Source organism: Leopardus geoffroyi, chromosome A3 (assembly GCF_018350155.1).
Source record: "Leopardus geoffroyi isolate Oge1 chromosome A3, O.geoffroyi_Oge1_pat1.0, whole genome shotgun sequence".
Lineage (NCBI taxonomy): Eukaryota > Metazoa > Chordata > Mammalia > Carnivora > Felidae > Leopardus > Leopardus geoffroyi.
This window is the reverse complement of record NC_059336.1, coordinates 12,998,336-13,012,829: the sequence shown is the minus strand read 5'-3', so window position 1 is coordinate 13,012,829 and position 14,494 is coordinate 12,998,336.

Below are 14,494 nucleotides of genomic sequence, written 5' to 3'. Positions count from 1 at the left end.
TCCCTGAAGGGTCAGCTGGAACCGGGCAGCTCTGTGCTGGGGGCAGAACTGAATTGATGTAAAGAGCCTGGTGTTGGTCAGCAGCCTGGGCGGGGCTGATGCAGGGAGGGAGGAAAGCGATTGGGGGGGGGCGGATGGGGGGGAGCGTTTGGGGGGGCCCTCCCTGGCGCCCCAGGCCTCTCCCAGGGCCAGAGGCACCCGCCTGCTCTGCCTTCCCTGGGGCTGGTTCAAGGCCCTCCCCAAGCTCCCCACTGGGTGAGTCCAGGGAGGGAGGGGGGCGGGCCCCCGCCCTGGGCGTGGGTGGAGTTCTAGAAACCAGGCCTCAGTCCCCAGCCCAGGTCCCCATTCACCCCAGCTCAGCCACTGGAAGGGGCGTCCAACGTGCTCTGCTCGTCTCAGCGGCCCTGCTGGGCGGTTTCCATGGTTCCCAGTCGGAGAAGAGTTCCCAAGAGCCCCGGGGCACAGGGTGACAGGCGCTGCCCCAGATCCTGCGAGCGAGCGGCGCCCAGTGTGACATTAATGGATGGAATTAGCAGCCTCGGCAGCGTTAACGAATCTCCTCGTGGAGACTGTGACGTCTGTTTGGCAAAAGGGATCATTAGATGTGTGCAAACATCCCACGTGCCGTGGAAGGGCCGCGGGCGCTGACAAATGATAAATGAGGAAATTAGAGGCTTCGGGAAAATGTAACTATCGCCCTCTGTAAGTCCGTCCCGTCCCTCGGCAGGGAAAAGACAGACGTGTCCCCGGAGCTGGGAGCCACCCCTTCCGTCACTTCCCCACCTGGAAAGTGCCTGGGATTACTGCCCACGGCGGGCGCTGCACGGCCTGGCCGCCCGCTGCCCTCCTGCCCGCGTCCGGGCCTCGCGGGGGAGGACAAGGCCGCGCTTTCGTTTCCTCTAAGGCTGTTCTCAGCCTTCATTTCCTGATCGTCCCCTACGGAGCCATTTTAGACATTCGTTTCTGGGTCCCTCGTGAAATGTTAACGCCACAGAAGCGCCACGCGGTGGTTTGTGTGCCGCCGCGTGTGCCCCTTTGCTCCTCCATGATGACAGTGACATCTTTTCACCCAGAAACCACGCTCTGCCCCCCTGGGAGCAGCATCGCCCGGCGGAGAAGGCGTATTCTCAGCCGTGCGTGCGCGCGTTCCGTCAAACACGCGCAAGTGCGCACCTGGTGCCCCCTCTGGGCCCCGGGGACGCAGCGGCGAGCACGGCAAGTGGCCCTCGTGCGGGGACACCGTGCGGGGACGGCAGACAGCGACAGAGCAAAGTGTGACTATGCCCCACAGCCAAGAATATCGGGAGGGGAGCCGGGAATGGGTCCCAGGTTGACCAGGGGGTCCGGGCAGGCTTGGCGCGTGGGGTGCGGCTGGAAGCGGGGGCCGGCTGGGGCGCGGGGTGCAGCGAGAGGGAGCGGCAAGGATGAAGCCCCGAGACGGGACAGTAGCCTGAGTCTGCAGAGCAGCGCGGAGGCCGGTGTGGCCGGAGCCAAGTGGGGGAAGGGGCGCGAGGGGGACATGAGGCCAGAGGGGTGACAGGTGATGGCAGGGAGGAGGTGACAGCTCTCAGGACCCTGGATTCCTCTGAAGACTAAGGCTTCGACTCTGAGCGAAGCGAGAGTCACCGGGACCAGACCTGGTTCACACTTGAACGGGATCATCGGGCCGGTGCAGGGAGGGGTGCGGGGCAAGGCCCGGGGCAGGGAGACCGGGAGGCGGGACGAGGTGAAGGCGGCCGGCCGGAGCCAGGCGGTCTTGGTGGAGGAGGTGAGAGGGGTCGGGCGGAGCCGGAAGGGCACGCTGCCCTGCCAGGGGAGGAGCGGAGTGTGGAAGGAAGGAGGGAGGACGGCGCCCAGGTGTTGGCCGGAGGGCTTCGAGGGCTGCCCCAAATGGAGACGGGCGAGGCCGGGGGCATCCCGAGCTTTTGGACTTCCTGAGCCCCCCGAGCAACACGGTGCGGAGGGTCAGAGGGAGCGAGTCAGACCACTTAGGAGATTTGTCACAGTCCTGCCTGAAAGAACAAATCTCTTTGGAATTTGGTTGGTCTGATGATCTGCTTCCAGCAGGAAAGACCAGGCTGAGTCTCTGGGGAGCCTGTTGTTAAGAGTGGGGGTGGGGCTCGAGCTGTATATAATCCAGGTTATGGAAAGGATTCAGGCTTCCTGTATCCTGTGACCCATTTGCATCAGTGAATCATGGAAAACCCCTTTGCTTGTCACTTAGGCAAGTCACTTAACTCCTCCGGATATTCGTACCTTTATAAAAAGAGATTTGTTTTGACTACAATGGCAATGATGACATCTTACCTGCAGCAATAGTGTAATTTCAGGGCTTTCGAGAATAACGAGGAGGGAAACAGAGAAGCCACAGATGTCCTGGAAATTTCACAAAGGCGCGTAGACAGTGATACATGGACTAGGAATCCAGCTTAGAGCTTACTTGCTCTTTGTGACCTAGGAGTGGCTCATAGAAGACATTTGATGAGGGGCGCCTGGGTGGCTCAGTGGCTTAAGTGTGTGACTTCAGCTCAGGTCATGATCTCACGGTTCATGAGTTCAAGCCCTGTGACGAGCTCTGGGCTGACAGCTCGCTGTCTGGAGCCTGCTTCTGATTCTGCGTCTCCCTGTCTTTCTCTCAAAAATAAATAAACGTTAAAAAAAAAAAAGAAGAAGAAGAACAGATCTGATGAGTTGTTGGAACCACCACTTAAATAAAGATTTAAGACTGCATAAGATAGATTGGAAAAAGTGCCAGAGTGCATCACCTGGAATAAGGATACTTATGATGTTGTGCAAATTTTATTTCAGTTTGCAAAGTGTAACCTCCGTGTGTGCGTGTGTGCATGTGTGCATGCTGGGATCCACTGTAAAATGCACTTCTTGATTTGTGTCCTCTTCCAAACGTTTTCCGGGTGCTGGACTGAAAGACCTCAGTCTCTCCACAACAGATTTCGCTGTCATGGGCTGTACCCTATTCTGTTTGAGACGGAGATGAACTTCAGCTTTATCAGAGCCCTGCCTCTTTTCTATGGTAAAGAAACACTGAGCTGAATTATTCCAGGAATTTCCCACAATCAAATTGCAAGCAGACAAGGCTGGCGCAAATTCCCCCAAAGCAGTGCCTTTTTCCATAGCGTTTTTTAAGGAAACATGTTGGCACATGTTGGAAACCATTAGCAGAGGCCGTGGGAACTGTCGACTGAAATATCACTGGTGGGAAGGTCGGACACCTGGAGAAGGCCCTGGTCCAGCAGAGGCTGTGTGTGGGCTCAGACCTTCGCCTACCGAAGGTCGGGGCCCCCCACCCCTGCCGTGGCCCCGCCTCCTAACCTGACTCCACTTCCTGCCAGGCCACACTGCTAGTCTTGCCCTCACTCCACCCCAGGTCTGGCCCCGCCTCCAGCCAGGCCCCACCCCAACCTGGCCACGCCTCCAGCTGGACCACGCCCATAGAGTGGCCCAGGGCCCAGCCTCCTGAACTGGCCCCGCCCCAACCTGATGCACCTATGTTTAGCTATGGTAGACCCTGTGGAACAGCTCCTGAGTCGGACCGTTTCTATCTCCTCGTTCTAAGCAGATGAAACGGTCCAGGCTTTGTCCCTGCTTTTCTGCCGTAGCCGCCCCCCTGCCTCCTGTCTAGTGTGGTTGAGGCAGGTGGGCCCCTCCGTGGGCTGGCAGAGGCCTGCAGTGGGCCTCTGTGCACAGGCCCCTCTGCTGTGGGGGGGCCCTGGGCTCTGGGCCCCCAGCAGTGAAGGAAGCAGGCAAAGGTCCCCCCTCTGAGATGATGCCTGGTGGCCTGTCGGGGATTCCAGGGACAAGAGCACCCAGGTGACTACTCCATGGAGCTATCCCACCCCAGCCACGAGGGCACTTCCAGATTTTACGGCCGCTTCACCCCCCACCAAACCAAATGGGGTGGAGGGTCAGAGGTTTGTGGAAGGACGTGCAGTGAGGCCACCTGCGGAGAGGAAGAGGGTACTCAGAGCTGGCCTGTTGGTGGGACCAGTGCAGCTGCTGGACAGTGCCAGTGATTCCTAGCAAACCCTTAGTCAAACTCTGGTTCCAGGGGTGCCTGGGTGGCTCAGTTGGTTAAGCGACCGACTTCAGCTCAGGTCATGATCTCGCGGTCCGTGAGTTCGAGCCCCGCGTCGGGCTCTGTGCTGACAGCTCAGAGCCTGGAGCCTGTTTCAGATTCTGTGTCTCCCTCTCTCTGCCCCTCCCCCGTTCATGCTCTGTCTCTCCCTGTCTCAAAAATAAATAAAACGTTAAAACAAACCAACAAACAAACAAACTCTGGTTCCAGATCCTTCTCTACACCCAGTGAGGGGTCCCACCTGCAGACCCAGCCCTGGAGGAGATCCGAGCAGACCAGAAAGGCCCTGAGTTTTCTGAGGGTCTGTGCAGACGATATTGGGATCCTCAGATAAGGTCACAGAGGGGCAGAGCACAGGAGAGGGTGAAGACAACTCACCATGACTCCCCCAACACCAGTGCCCGGGAGATGGACGACATGGGCTGCGACTTCCTATGTTTGTTATTTGGTGCTTTCTCTTGGGTATCGACCAGCAGTGCCACATGACACACGTTCCTACCAAAACCAAAGCCAGAAAACAGAAAAACGTAGTGCATAGATGGGATGGAGATTAATAGCATACATCTTGTTCTGTCCGCACTCCCTTTTGGACTCTGTATTGGGATTTTGTTCTCACAGTTGCTGCCTGTGTGTTGGGTCCTCTCTTCTCCCCTACTTCCCTCCTAAGACAAAGAGACGGGGACTGACGTACCCCCTCCTGGTTCCCTGAAGCAGGGCCCTGAGAGGCGGACCCCGCGTTGGACTTGGCCGGCGTGGGCACAGCGGAGGGCTGGGGGGACGGGACGGGAGACCTGGCGAGACGTCTCTCTCCTGGGGCTCCACAACATTCACCAAGGTAACGGCAGCCTCTTCGAGTCCGCGCTCTGGCGGTAAAGACTCTGTGTTGGGACCTTACGGAAAACGCGACCGTGCTTCAGGCCACCGTAAAATGCCTTCGGTTTCTGCCGAGCTGTTGGCGGTGAGAACCCAGCGGCCGGTTTGCTCGGTGTCCCCGCGTTCCCTCCTTCCGAGGCGACGTTGACGTCCACTCGCTTCTCCCGGGCTGACGAGAGCAATTTCCAGTCCGGCGACTTGGAGGAGACGTCATCTTATGACGGTTCATCCGTAAAACCGTCATGCGGAACAGACTTCAGGAGAAATTGAGGAAAACCGCCCGTGTACTTGGGGTTACAGGCAGGCGTCGGTGAAGACTGGGGGGTTTGGGATGGAAGAGGTCCCTACTCAAATCCCGACTCATCCTGTACCTGCCGCGCGGCCCCAGGGAGGACGCTGACCCCGGGACATCGCTTGCCTGACAGTGCCACTTACCTGAGTGGTCCCTTCCCTGGAGAGGCCACTGACCGAGGAGGCCACTCACCTTCTCTGAACCAGTTTCTCTCAGTTCGAGGATTGTCACAAAGGTTCAAAGTCAAAGCAGACTGAGGCCTCGCTCCTCGAAGTGTGGTCCACAGACCAGCACACCTTCCCCACGGGGCAGCGCACTGAAAATGCAGACTGTCAGGTCCTACTGGGGGGTCCGAACCTTCGCCAGCCCCCCAGGTGGCTCGCGTGGGCCCTGGAGTGGGGACACCGCCTCGGGGCACCGAGCAGCCCGCCAGGTGCACGGCCCGCAGCCCGGACGGTCTGGGCGCCTGAGTGTTCGGCCGATGTGTCGCTTAACAAAACTGTTCCTCGTGCTCTTTCACAGCGTTCGCACTGGTTCACACAACTTCACAGTTTACGTGAGGTCCGCCGAGTAGCTCCCCCGGCCTCGCCCCTGCTCCCGCATCCAGATTGTGGCCCGGATTCTGCCGTCGGACAGCCCCCTTCTCTGTAGAGCTTCCCCTTGGGGCAAATGGAACCAAACAATCAAAAACAGGAAAGAGAAAGAAGAGAAAAGAGGAAGAAAGACCAAGAAAAGGCGTCTGTCTGTCCCAGCAGATCAGGAGTCCCGAAGTCCTCGTCCATCCCGCTGCGGGGAAGGCAGCAAACGTCCCTGGGTGCATCTGCTGGGCGGTGGGGGCGGGGACCAGCCCCTTCCTCGTGGGCACAGAGCTGCAGGGGCGGCGGGCACGCCTTCGGGGCACCGCTGCCCCGTCAGGTCCTCAGACCTCAGGGAGGTCTCGGGGCTCGGGAACTGGGGCCAGCGCGGGTTACTGAGGCTCCTGTGCCACAGGTCCCTGTGACGGGGCTGCAGCTACAACCACCTTCCAGTCCTGAGTTCGGGGCCCCTTCCCCCGCGCTGATCTCTGGGCCCCTGGAACCGATACAACCGTGCACTAATGCACAACCTGACTGCAGGGAACCCTGGTGTCCGGTGACCTCCTTGAGCCCTCAGAGCAGCCCCCTCTTGATAGCAAAGGGCTGGTAACGCTCCAGGCACTGACCTGAGTGACCCCTTGATGAGGTTTTGGAGTGATGGTGGGGGGTCCGGAGCTGATGGCCAAGAAAGATTTCTTAAGATGTCTTTGGTACAAAAGGTGATTTCATTAAAGCTTGGGGACAGGACCCGAGGGCAGAAAGAGTGGCACTGGGGTTGTAAAGAGTGACTGGTTACATACTATGGAGCTGGGGGAGGTAAAGACAAAAGGGAGGCCTCCAGAAGGACTTTGATGTGCTAAAGAGGACTCATAAAATGCCAGGGCCTTGCTATTGTCAGGCTAAGGTTGTTCCCCTTCAACTTAAGGCAGTAACATAAGACAGCAGAGGTCCTGGAGAAGTGTTCTACTCTGTATTTGCCTCAAGTGTTTGTCAATGGGCTGCAGGTCATAAAGAAATTTAATTTTACCTGCCATTTCCTCCTTGCCTTTGTTCCCCACATCCCTGTGTAGGGGAGGGTGACGTTGGGGCTCCAGGAAACTGAGACTATAGGTTTCTGGAGATTAAGGTGTTGATCAGATTGTCTCTTTCTTGGAATTTACCAAGACCTGTAAACTGATGGAGACTCTTGTCCTGCAGGACTGTGATCTCTACCAGTTATCCTTTCCTTTGTTCTTGGGCAGTCACAAGTGACTGAGGAATGTCACACAAGTCCCACCAGGGGGCGGGGGGTGGGGGGCTGTGCTAGTTTGTGCTTTGTCCTCAGCTTACCTCATGCCCCCTCATCACCCTCACTCATCGTGCAGGGCTCTGCGGAGCACAGAGCCCCAGCCGGACCCCAGCGGATGGCCACACACCCCACACGACCCTTCCCAGGGGTTGCCCCCTCTCCCAGAGCTGCTGTGAGTTTTCAGGAGGTAACAATCTCCAGACTAAAGCTCAGACCACAGAAGCTCGCGTTCTAGAACGCAACCAAGCACATGAGCAAGACACGGGATGTGTGCAAGGTGGATGTGGGGTGGGAAGAAGAAAGGGGTCTGGGAGAGTGGGGGCTCCACTCTGGCCCCACAGATATTGGAGGTGAGCCCGGGGATGAGGGAGGGCCAGGATGAGGTGGCCTTCGAGGACTGACCTGAACAGGACAAAGGTGGCGACAAACTGATGAGGGAGTGTTAGGCAAGCTGATCTGTACACCCCCCCTCACCCCCAGGTGGGATATGTGTGATATTCCCCAGGCACCCCTGACTACCAAGTACAAAGGAAAGGACAGAAAACAAATGGTTAAAGTGATAGAGTCTCCATCAGTTTGCAAAGATCTTAGTACAATTACCAGAAAAGGGTCATCTTATCAATAGCCTAATCTCCAGGAACACCCTACTGTCTTCAAGTTAATACTTTGCTGGAGGAAAAACCCACCTTAGCTTGGCAATAGCTAGGCCTCCAGTTATCTGTGGGTCTTCTTTAGCATGTGGAAATCCCTTTAAGACACTTCCTCTTGACTTTATCTGCCCCAACTCCATGGTATATAACCAGTCACTCTTTACCACCCAGCGCAGCTCTTTCTACCCACGGGTCCTGTCCCCGTGCTTTATAAAATCATCTTTTTGCACCAAAAACGTCTCAAGACTTCTTTCTTGGCCGTTGGCTCCGGACCCCCTCCATCACTCCGAAACCCCGTCGCCAACCAGCCTGCAGGCTCCAGGGAGGCGATGGCAGGGCAGCGGCTATGAATGGAAGGAGAGGGAGGTGGGGGTCTTCCCTCCCGCCTACGTGGAGGAAGCGTGGTCTGCAGAATGTTCTGTGCCATCGCTGCTTCCGTGGAGTCTGAGGAACACAAGAGCTGCCTGGTGTGTCAGAGCATCCCCCGTGAGCTCTCCCTACACCCCGCAGAGGGAGAACCTGGGGTCAGCCCCTTCTGGAATGTTCCTTCCAGGGGCAGATACTCATGGGTTCTCATCTCACAGAAGACAGCATCACTCAGAACTCCCCCCAAAAAACAAATGCCACTGAAGGCAGCAGTGACACGGTGTGCAGGAGACAGCTCACCAGCAGCAGGGCCAGCATGATTTATGGCCCCCACTTTCACAAACACCCCACCGCCTCAGCTCCCTGCCCAGAGCACCCTCTGGGAGCAACAGTAATTCACAGAACTATTTTCTTCTTACAACCGATTCCCCTTTGTCTCAGGTGCTGAGGTGGTTAGGGACTAGAACATCATGAACATGATGACACAAAGAGCAGGCGATGTGTCCAGCACTTGGTTGAGTAACGACCACAAGGAGACATTAAGGCCTGGATCCCTGGAACTTGTAAACGTTGAAAGAGCAGAAAAGACCATCCAATGGAAAAAGGAGTCTCTTTAACAAATGGTGCTGGAAGAACTGGACAGCAACATGCAGAAGAATGAAACTAGACCAATTTCTTACGCCATTCACAAAAAGAAACTCAAAATGGATAAAGGATCTGAATGCGAGACAGGAAACCATCAAAACCCTAGAGGAGAAAGCAGGACAAAAACCTCTCTGACCTCAGCCGCAGCAATTTCTTATTGGACACATCTCCAAAGGCAAGAGGCTTAAAAGCAAAAATGAACTATTGGGCCCTCATGAAGATAAAAAGCTTCTGCACTGCAAAGGAAACAATCAACAAAACTAAAAGGCAATCGACAGAATGGGAAAAGATATTTGCAAATGACGTATTGGACAAAGGGCTAGTATCCAAAATCTATAAAGAACTCACCAAACTCCACACCCGAAAAACAAGTAATCCAGTGAAGAAATGGGCAGAAAACATGAATAGACACTTCTCTAAAGAAGACATCCAGATGGCCAACAGGCACATGAAAAGATGCTCAACGTCACTCCTCATCAGGGAAATACAAACTCAAAACCATACTGAGATATCACCTCATGCCAGTCAGAGTGGCTAAAATGAACAAATCAGGAGACTATAGATGCTGGCGAGGATGTGGAGAAACGGGAACCCTCTTGCACTGTAGGTGGGAATGCAAACTGGTGCAGCCAATCTGGAAAACAGTGTGGAGGTTCCTCAAAAAATTAAAAATAGATATACCCTATGACCCAGAAATAGCACTGCTAGGAATTTACCCAGGGGACACAGAAATGTTGATGCATAGGGGCACTTTTACCCCAATGTTTATAGCAGCACTTTCAACAATAGCCAAATTATGGAAGGAGCCTAAATGTCCATCAACTGATGAATGAAAAAGAAATTGTGGTTTATATACACAATGGAGTACTACATGGCAATGAGAAAGAATGAAATATGGCCTTTGGTAGCAACGTGGATGGAACTGGAGAGTGTTATGCTAAGGGAAATAAGTCATACAGAGAAAGACAGATACCATATGTTTTCACTCATATGTGGATCCCAAGAAACGTAACAGAAGACCGTGAGGGAGGGGAAAGGAAAAAAAGAAAGTTAGAGAGGGAGGGAGCCAAACCATAAGAGACCCTTAAAAATTGAGAACAAACTGAGGGTTGATGGGGGGGTGGGAGGGAGGGGAAAGTGGGTGATGGGCATTGGGGAGGGCACCTATTGGGATGAGCACTGGGTGTTGTATGGAAACCAATTTGACAATAAATTTCATATTAAAAAGAGGAGTCTTTGCAGGTGTAATGAAGGATTTTGAGCTGAGGCAATCGCCTAGATTGCCCAGGGGGACCCTACAAGCATCACGAGCAGCTTTACAAGTTAGAGGCAAAGGGATGTGCCACACACACCAGAGAGGCTGTAGCGGATGGACAGAGGCAAGGACCTCATTGGTGCAGCCAAAGCCCAGAAATCACCCAGGATCCACCAGAAGCTGGAGGAAGGGATTCTCCCCTAGAGCCTCCACAGGGACCATAGCCCTGCCATTTTCTGATTTCTAGCCCCCAGATCTGCGACAGAACACGCGGCTATTGTTTTCAGCCACCAAATTTGTGGTGAGCTGCCCTGGCAGCCCCAGGGGTGGATACAAGCAGGAAGGAAAACTTGTCTTTGTTTGGTCTGATACCCAGGGGAGTCAGGGACCAACATCCCAGGCCTCAGCTCCCTGCCACTAGGGAATGGTCTATGCTGCTCAGCACTCCGTGACTTGGTTAGTCCTGAGAACATCTTCTCAGGTGGGTACGTGGGCGAGAAAGCCCAGTGGGATGGAGAGAAGAGAAAAGACTTGTTCAGGCCCTTTGGGAGGTAACCACAAGGAAAATACAACAGCCCAGGGTCCAGATGCCCCTCAGGGCTCAGTGCCTGGAGCTGTATCTAAGACCAGTCTCTGTTTCATCACCTGCTCATCCATTTTCTGAGCAAATACTGTGCCAGGCATTGCTCCGGGCCCCAGAATACAACCTGAGCAGGACTGACCTGCTTGGTTGGCCTCAGAGGGTGAAGCTTTTAGTATAGGAGACACTACGAACAATTACAGAAAAAACAAGGTTGACAAAGAGGATTTTGTGGAATTTCTCTGTGGGAAAAAACTGAGAGTTGAAAGAAAGCAGGGAATAGAGAGCACGTTAGACAGCGAGATCAATGACAGCCTCTCTGGAGAGGTGACTTTGACCCCAGATGAACACAGCAGATTCCGGCCAGGCAGAGGCCATCAGGAGAGCATTCCAGGCAAAAGGCACAGCACGTGCAAAGGCCTACAGGCAGGTCTGGGCCGGACAAGGAACGGAGAGGGGGCCGAGGCCTGGGGCAGTGGGGGCCGGTGGGTTGCAGAGAGGCAGGAAAGGGGGCACAGGCCTCCAGGGACAAGGCAATGCCCTGGGGTTCGCGAGAAGAACGGAGGGAAGCAACAGGCGGGGTGTGTACGGGGAGGGGCGCATCCTGGCTGGTTTGCACCGCTCGGCTGCCTGGTGGAAGCTATTGGTCTGGGCAATCGTGGAAGCAGGGGGCAGGCCAGTCCCCAGGTCTGCGAGACGTGTGACCTTGAGCAAATTTCTCTCCCCCGAGCCGCAGTCCTCATCTGTGGGGTGAAGGAATCACCACTGAGAACGCAGTAAGATGTCGCCCGTGGAGGAGCCCAGCCCACGGCGTCAGGGTCTTTCTGCAGCTGTATCGAGAGGACACTGGCCTCCCCAGCCCGTGACCCGGGGTGACCCGGGCCTGGATAAGCGCCCCTCGTCTGCCAAGTACACGCGCGTGGGCAGCACAGTCCCTCTCGCGTCCTTCACTCACTCTGTCACAACCGCTGGCGAGGGTCACTTGGGGGAGGACCAGGCCCTGCTGTGGGGGCTGTGATTCTAATTTGCGGGTCCCCTGGGAGAGGCGGGGCAGCTGACTAGTGGCTCGCCCCAGAACAGAGCTGACACGATGAGGTGGTGACGCCTGGGAGCAAACGCTTCCTTTGCTAGTTAAGGACGATCCAGGAAGCCTCCTAACACGCACCCAGGCCCTTCGTTTGGCACCTGCTAGAGGCCGGCCCCACTGGGCTCCAACCCCCTGGGTTTCCAATCAACTGAGCGCCTTCCCCAGGTGGAGCCCCTTCCACAGGTTGCTCGGTGGGACCCCTTCTCCCTGCAGGGGAGGGAACTGAACCGTGGCAGGGACAGGCGGGGACCCACAGATTCACACCGTCACCGTGGGACCTTTCAGGCCACCGATCCCGGGAATTCCGCAAGGCAGTGACATGACCTGACCTGCCAAACCAAGGGAGGGGATCACACTCAACCAAGACCTGCAGAGACCTAACCAAGGGCCGGGGGCTCTTGCTTGCGTCCTGACTCTGGACAAGCAAGGAGAAAAAGGCCCTTGTGAGGCAGCTGCCGAGATCTGCACACTCCCGGTGATGAGGACACTGCAGTTCCCTTTCAAAGAAAAACCCATCCAGTACAGGCTGGGACTGGCTTGAAAATACCTTGGCGGGAAGAGGGGAGGCAGCTGGAGGGAGCGGGCAAAGCCGGGTAAGTGCGGAACGTGGGTGAGGGGCAGATGGTTCATTGCGTTCTCCCGGTGGAAAATCTCCATGATCATTGTTTAAATGTGCTCAGTTCATTTTTTACGATAGCTGTTCACTTGAGGAAATATTGCAGGATGTGACAAAACGCAGACCGGGAACGTCCGCTCTGTCATTTTGCCGCTTCCCCGTGTGAACCGGGCGACAACAGGGCATGTCACGTGGCCACGGGCCCGAGACGAGACCTATTCTCGCGTCTTCTGTGGACGGGACTCTGAGACCTTCGGCCGGTCCCGCACGCAGGGGGAGGGTTTGCGTCGACACCCGTCGGAAGCTACCGGCTTGCTCATCACAGAGCCAACCGGCTGATGGCGATTTTATGCAGAGCTGAGCACGACAGCCGGGGCCTGTCACCCCGGCTCTCGAGTGAAGATCCAGGGGTGTTTTCAAGCAGAAATAATGGGCCGCCGTGGCTGTTTAAAGAGGTATGATTTATCTCCGGGACCGCATCCAGGCTGGAGCTGCTGGGGACAAGCCCAGGCTCCCTGGCCGGCGACGAGGTTTAATGCCTCGGCGGCTTGTCTGCAGGTGGAGGACGGCTGAGCCCTCGGTGCCCAGCGACCGGGGGTCGGGGTGACCCGCGCGGGCACAGACGCAGCCAACACGGGCCGCTGCGGACAGCACGTCTGTGCACCCCAGGAGGTAGGAGATTTGGGGGTTTCTGTTGACTCTGAGCCACATGATGCTTAGCTGGGGCATCTCGGGGCCGGTGGAATGTTTGCAGGCAGAATCATGTGGCTCGGTTGCCTTCATTACTCAAAAGCAGGAATTTCTGTCTCCAAAGATACGAATTATGTGCCTTTGATTGAGAACAGCTGCTGCATCCTCTGCACAGAAACGCCGACCCTTTGGGCCAATTCATCGGACCGTGACACGCACCACCAGGTGTCTACCCAGGGCCCTTCCTTCTAGCTCATGACTCCCTAAGCCTTGTCCAGCCCCCGCCCCCGTGCCCCTGTGACACTGCTCTGGCCATGAGGGGACACAGGAGGCTGCTGGGGGTTCTGGGCAAGTGCTGGTTTCCTATTTCAGCCTCCTCCTCCTCCTCCCTCCTCCTCCTCCCTCCTCCTCTTCTTCCCCCTCCTCCCCCTTCCACCCCTTCCCCCTCCTCCTTCCTCCTCTCCCTCCTCCCTCCTCCTCCCCCTCCCACCTCTTTTGCCTCCTCCCTCCTCCGTCTTCCTCCTCCATCTTCCTCTTCCCTCCTCCTTTCCCTCCTCCTCCTCCTCCTCCCTCCTCCTCTTCTTCCCCTTCCTCCCCCTCCCACCCCTTCCCCCTCCTCCTTCCTCCTCTCCCTCCTCCCTCCTCCTTTCCCTCCTCTTCTTCCCCCTCCTCCCCCTCCCTCCTCTTTCCCCTCCTCCCTCCTCCTCCTCCTCCCACTCCCTCCTCCCTGGCTGGGAAAGAGTGGCAGCATCTGCAGCCACGAGAGACGCCCAAGGGAGGGCAGGACAGCAGAAGGAGCCAGCCTCGGTGACACCACGCGGCCCCCACAGCAGCCCCAGACCTGTTCGTCGGGAGTAAGGCCTACCACCACCGGTCAAGCTCCTGGAGCTGGTTTCTGTGGCTTCGAGCTGAGCGGGGTCCTGGCTGGGAGAAGCACGCACAGCTGGCCCCTGATAACCGAGGCGCCTGGTCCATCACTGTGACCCGCTTGCACGGCACTGGGGTCCCCAAACTCACTTGTTCTCTGATGTACACAGAACGTAGCCGCCACCCCGCATCCAGTGACCACGCTCTCAGTTACTCACTCCCAGGTGGGCTCAAGCTTCCACACGTGAATCCGGAATCGGCAGAACTCCTTCCGCTCCGACCATCTGATGCCTTCGGGATCTCCGGCGGTGCGGTGGGCACCCTACGCGTTCCCTTCCCGGAACGAACACCTCTCGTGCCCTCTGACGCCTGCTTCCCCTTGCCGTGTAAACAGAACCTGGCTGCCGTTTGAGAATTCACCTTCCTACCTCTGTCCACGGGACCCCGAACCCCAGGCCCTCGGGCAAAGGCGGGCCACAGGAGCCACCACTGCCCGACAACGGGCTCGGTGACAGGAGGGACCTCAGCCGGCCGTCAGTGACTCTGGGGCTCTGATGGCATCCTGTTCGTGTCCCTGCACTCGGACCTGAGCGAGTGTGGGGCTGGAGCTGGAACCG